Here is a 6,531-nt window from a genome sequence, read left to right as displayed (position 1 = left end):
GCTAGCTTCACGTGAGAATCCCGAAGATCAGAAGAGAAATTAGACCTCGTACTGTGACACACAGACAGTCATTTTCCCCTCGCTCTATTTGCGTGGGGGACAGGAGCGGAAGTGACTAATAGTGGTACAAGGTACCGCTGTGACTTGCGGATTATGTACTTAGGTGAAGATAACGTTAAATCATAACAAATGACTTGCGGACTATGTACGTAGATGAAGATAACGTTAAATCATAACAAAAAAACGCTGGCAAGGAACAGAGAATAAACAGAATGGTTGAAAAGCTGGTCCATAAATGGTTGCTTGGCATGGAAGTTATGAACTAATGCTTTTGTGTTAAGCGACGCTGTTTGTATTTCTCTTTATGTATTAACAATTTTTTTGAACGTGAGTATGACGCGAAGTTTACTTGTATTGTTGATTTGAAAACCTCTCCCTTTTACAACACATATATAACCGTCAATGTCTTACAGTTGCCGTGGTTATTGTTTTTGATGCTTGCCCCGTAAGAAAGTGTTAGCTGTGTCCGACAAACATTAAATAATGATTCCAATAAAAGAAATGGAAAAACGTAATCGATATGTAATATGTATTGTCTCGTGCCTATAATGTATATTCACAGAGGAAGTACCTTTTGTTTCTCATCCATTAAATTTCGGGTATGCAACTGAATAAGCCTTACTTAATCTCGTAAGCTGATAAGAAGTGGGGCTTATGCGGTTGGACGATCGAAATTTAATGCTTCAGCCATTGCGCCGGGAAACATAAAGATGGACACCTTTGATTCCGTTTGTTTCACCTGCAAAATTGGCGATTTGTAAAGTTTCCGTGAATATATGTGAAGTAAATCCTTTGCTCCTCGTGGCACTTAGTTTTCCGTAGCCTGCTGTTACGAAACAGTTGCACTAATCTTGTTTTGACTTAAGAGAGAAGTAGTGTCACGCCCTAATCGTGTTGCGCCTCCCTTCCTACTAACCTCAGCAACCCCTCATCTTTCCCCCCTCCCCTTATCTCTCTCTCTCTCTCGTCTCCACACACACAAACACACGCATCACATCACACACCGTTATTCCAGTCTATTATCCGTATTCATTATTAACGTTTGTCATTCAGACTGTCAATCATTTGGCTTCGTACTATTAATTTCTGCAGCTTAAACTCATATTTGGTGTGTTGCTCCCTGCATATCTTGTTTTGGCAAATCTCAAAATTGTTTCTTATTCAAAGTAACAGATGGCACGTAAACTGTGGACTGTTTTTGATTCGTGAGTTATGTATCAGCTATATGTTCCAACACTTCGTGTGTGACATCACAGTTGTCATACTTGTATCACATTGCACCACGAGGAGAGAGAAGAGGTTAACGTACCGTCTATATTTGGGTCATCATAAACAGGGCATTTATCCAAACGGCGAAGGGCTAGGGAAGGAATCCGTCGTCTTGATGAAAAAGCGGCCGCAATGAACGAGAATGGGAAAGGAAATCGGCTGCTTTCTTTGAAGGGAACCATACTGGTGTTTGCCTTAAGCAATTTAGGGTAGCCAAAGGAAAGTTAAAACCTGAATACGCAGAAACAGGATATGGACCCTAGCACAGGTTCAGTGTGCTAACCACAACGCCACCTCGCTGTATTGGAAGTGATACGCAAACATTTTAAATTTTTCTAGGGGATTGGTCTGCGTTTTTAGTAGAAGTGCAAGACGGAGGTGTGATGCGGGGCGGAATGTAAAGAAAGGGAGAGTGAGAGACTGAGCGGGAGGCGGCTTGTCTGCGCCGTCCAGCGACCGCAGCAGCGGCGGAGCGTCGTCTGTATTAGCGGCGACTGGCGCCAGGCACGGCCGACGGTCAGCCGAACGCTGCCTCCTCCTTGTCCCTTGACCGCCGGCAGCTCACGGAGGCGGCTGCGGCAGAGCACTCCAGCAGGAGGAAACGTGACCAGCGCAAACCGTAAACGCACTCTGCCGAGTACCAGTAATCCCGCGTGTCGGATGCACAGCCGGCATACCCCCCAGAAGGTGACAAAGTGCTTTTGATAGTCCACATGTTGTATAGTTACGGAATGCAAGTATACCTGCGGTGACTGTATGAAATACTGTGGACAGTCTGGTATAAACAGGCCAGTTGCGAAACAGTGATGTCGTCTTTCGTCTCCCACTCGTATTATAACACCCTGGAAGTTTCCAAAGCACCCAGTTTAAAAAAAAAAATAGTTGAGTCACATAATTTCATCAGTTGTTACGTAAGCTTGATAATCATCATTTGGCTACACTGAGACGACATAATACAAACGATTTCAAGAAAACAGCTGAGAAATATCGCATCTCCCAGACTGTTAGTACACCTTTTATCTTACTCTATATGTGCATACATGTATACAGGGTGAGTCACTAACTATTGCCACCAAGAATAACTCCGAAAGTACGAAAGGAGCTGAAAAATTTGTGGGACAAACGTTGCATGGGACAACGGGGCCATGTCATGACGTTGGTTTTTTGTTGCTAGGTGGGGCCGCTTCAGAGATATGAGATTACCTTTGTTCTTTTAAATGGTATGCTATATGGGATGAACGTTCATACCATATTTTCGACCTTCTTTGACCTTCAAAGGCCTTACTATTAGACCGAGCGAGGTGGCGCAGTTGTTAGACACTGGACTCGCATTCGGGAGGACGACGGTTCAATCCCACGTCCGGCCATCCTGATTTAGGTTTTCCGTGATTTCCCTAAAAATCACTCCAGGCAAATGCTGAGATGGTTCCTTTGAAAGGGCACGGCCGACTTCCTTCCCCGTCCTTCCCCAAGCTGATGAGACCGATGACCTCGCTGTCTGGTCTCCTTCCTCAAAACCAACCAACCGACCAACCTTACTATTACACATCATTGGATTCGCCACGATAGGCGCTCTCATAAAATAAGTACCAAACTACAGCATCCATTTAAAAAACAAAGTTGACCTTCATATCTCTGAAGCGACCCCACCTAGCAACAAAAAACCAACGTCATATATGGTCCCCGTTGTCCCATGCAACTTTTGTCCCACAAACTTTTCAGCTACTGTCATACTTTCGGAGCTATTCTAGGTGGCAATAGCTAGTGATTCACCCTGTATACTCCGCTAGTCACTATGGAGGGCAAGACGGAGGATACTTCGTACCAATACTACCGATTTTTCGTCCTGTTTCATTCGCCGTTGAGCAAATGGAAAATGTTTCTCTCTTTGCGCATCCTAACATCTCTTATTTGCTTCTCAAGAATCTATATGAGATATACATTGATGGAAATCTAATGGTCGCACATTCTTCTTCATATACTGGGTCTCTAGATTCACCCTTTGGGGTTCCGCGAGAACCACGTCGTCTTTCTTCCAAAGATTCCCATTTCCACAGGAGTTTCTATTCCGCTTTGCTACTGGCTGCAACAACCTGTTACGATCCTAGCAGCATCTTGATGTCTGATTTCGTGCCTACTTGGTGAGCATTCCAAACAGGAACAATACTCTAGAATTACGTGAACGTGATTTCGTCTACAGATGTACTGCACCATCCCAAATCCCTTTCAACAAATCTGATATCCATTTTACGAGGTCGCTCTATTTCATACAGATACACAGTATTACGCCCAAATTCTTATACGTTTTTCTTCACCTTGTCTGTATCTTTTGCAGTCCTCCCCCAGATATCCAATTAGAGAACTATTTTGTCTCCGGCAAACGTTACAGGAGGTATTGCTGATGATTGGGATATCCGTTAAAGTGGCGGTTTTTCTTTGACTTCCACATCCTGCGCCGTTGACCATCAGTTGATTCATCCGCCCTCAGAAATGGCTTCTCATTTCCACGACAAGCGGGTGCCCTGCCCAGGATGCCATACATGCAGCAGATTATGAATGATGAGTGATGCACTACACATGCGGAAATGAAGTGGAAGGCAGACAGAAGAGGGAAATGGCGTACTGCTGCAAACCAGCCTTACGGCTGAGCACTCGTGCGTTCTCACGTGTTCAAGATAATCACGTCTCACCTTGTCAGCCGACACTGTTGACTTCGTTCTCTTTGTTATAGGCATTATGTTGCACTTATCCACATTTAAAGAGAACTGCACCAGGTAAAAATTTAGGCCAAATGTTTTTCCGTTTTTTCACGATCGTCGAACGACTATACTTCCCTACAGACGACAGCACCGTCAGTGAACAGACTCATAGTGCTGCTGATCCTTTCTGATGAATCGTTTATCTACTGTATTGAGGACATTAAAACCCCCTACTACGCTTCCTTGCGGCGCTCCTTACAGTACTTTCGTTTTTGTAAAACATTTGGCGTGCAGTGTAACGTACTGGATTCCGTTAGCTAAGTACTCATCGAGGCAATCGCATGTTTGCGAAAAGTCTCCGTATGGTCATATCTTGGTTTCTCAAAACAAATTAGTCATCTCGAGATTTTGCTGTGCTGTGTTAATTTCATTCTGTTGCAGCGTTGAATGTTCTGTCTAGTGAAAATGTTCCTTTGGCATCACATGGCGCTTCATGTGTACCAGAAGAAGAGTGCTGCTCTTCATTGCTAAATTTCTCTTCCGCGAAAGCTTATAGATTTGCGACAGTTTTTTTAAACGGAATTTCATGGTAAAACTTGCCTGATATTTTGCTTTTATTTGGAACTCACGATTTTGCTATTCTTCAGTCCGCAGCGTGTGTTCCTAATGGCTGGTCGTGAAGTTAGTAGGGTAAATGTACCGAGTGCGCAGTGCCAAAGAGAGTGCAGCTTGTGTTCCTGGCAGTTGACTAAACTCGTCAGCTCGCCACTGTCGTAGTTGTGTTCAGAGTGGTATCAGAAACACCTTGCAGAAGTTGTGTGAAGAAATGGTGTGATTCCATAGTGAAACGGGTAAGAATCACTTTTCAGCTTTCTTGATGTATTTCTGGTACTCTGCTGCATTATTTACACACAGAATCCACGAGCAATAGCCTTTAATTCCTGATTGCATTTTGAAAGGCTGCCTTATACTCTACGATTCTGCATCCACATATTTTGCAAATGCGACGTGTGCTGCAATCTGTTGACTTCACTTGGAACCGTTGTTTCTGTTCGAAAGAGCGTGCATATAGCGTCCCAAAAGAGTGTGTGCGTTGTCTTTAGGGCCCAGCTGCAAATGTGTACCTCTTGAGTGTGTTGTGGAGTCCGAAGGAAAGGTTATGTTTCTGAGTGACTTCAAATTAGTTTGCCGGTGCTCCTGGTACGAAAGAGTCTGCTTTAAGGAAAAGGCTGAAAACTGTGAGTAGAGAACATAGATTTGGCGTTTCCAGAGGACTGGATCCAGTGCATTGAGTGTGGGAGATGGTGGCACGAACGGCGCTCTTCACTTGAGGATGATATTGCGTTTATTCGTGACATTTTCTAAATGCGTACTCTTTGTACATAATTTGCCTACTGTTAAGCGCAGGTGAACGAAAGAGTGCGCCTTTCATGTTTTTCTTTTTTTTGGAAAAGTTCAACAACAGTATTACCTCTCGGCTGCAGTGGTTTTCAAAACATGTAGATTTTGTATTAGTACATATAAACCTAAAATTATTTTGTTTCCCTGTTGATAATAACCCAGATATTTAAGGTTATTCCTTGACTGCGCATTTTTAGGTATGGTTCCCCTAGTTAGGGTTTCATTTATCGAGATTAAATGTATAGATGTACTCTGTTCGTTTTACTAAATCGTTCCTGGAAGGCACCGTTACCGACTGTTTAGACTGGATATAAGAAACCTAGCATTTCACTTCAATAGAATGCTCTGTTGAACATGACGCAGGCTGTAACCACAAACCCTACCGAGATAAAAGACCAAATTGGAAGGGTTTCACGAAATTGCTTAACTCTGTTCGGTAATTATTCAAACAATTTTTAACTCTCAAGAATTTCTACAGTGCTCCGTTAGGAAAAGGCATTTCTAACTAAGCTATTACTTTCGACGTGCAACATCAACAATATATAGAGAACCATCACCGAGAAGGAGCAATATTTATTGTATACCGTACGCGTCTTGCGCCAACGGCCTTGCCGCAGTGGTAACACCGGTTCCCGTCGGATCACCGAAGGTAAGCGCTGTCGGGCTGGGCTAGCACTTGGATGGGTGACCATCCGGTCTGCCGAGCGCTGTTGTCAAGCGGGGTGCATTCAGCCATTGTGAGGCAAACTGAGGAGCTACTTGATTGAGAAGTAGCGACTCCGGTCTCGGAAAATGACATACGGCCGGGAGAGCGGTGTGCTGACCACATGCCCCTCCGTATCCGCATCCAGTGACGCCAGTGGGCTGAGGATGACACGGCGGCCAGTCGTTACCTTTGGGCCTTCATGGCTTGTGCGGGAAGAGGAGTACGCGTCTTGGCTACAAGAAAGCTAACGCAGTTTTCGAACAGTGAGATCAGTTCCCAAGTCTCTTCTTGGGTTTATTAAGAAGAAATGGGCTGGTTTCAAAGCACCAGTTTTAACGCTATACAGGCATTGTTCTGCTGTATCTGTGGCTGTATCAGTAGAAATCTGCAAGTATT

At 44.1% G+C, this 6,531-nt stretch overlaps 1 pseudogene; it reads left to right on the top strand.

Annotated features, from left to right (window-relative positions):
- The first annotated feature begins 6,027 nt into the window (after positions 1-6,027).
- LOC124799567 lies at positions 6,028-6,145 on the top strand (annotated as a pseudogene).
- The last annotated feature ends 386 nt before the right edge of the window (positions 6,146-6,531 follow it).

The sequence above is a fragment of the Schistocerca piceifrons genome, chromosome 5 (assembly GCF_021461385.2).
Source record: "Schistocerca piceifrons isolate TAMUIC-IGC-003096 chromosome 5, iqSchPice1.1, whole genome shotgun sequence".
In the NCBI taxonomy this organism is placed as follows: domain Eukaryota; kingdom Metazoa; phylum Arthropoda; class Insecta; order Orthoptera; family Acrididae; genus Schistocerca; species Schistocerca piceifrons.
Note: the sequence above shows the minus strand (reverse complement) of the source record. Positions and strands in the feature narration are given on the sequence as shown.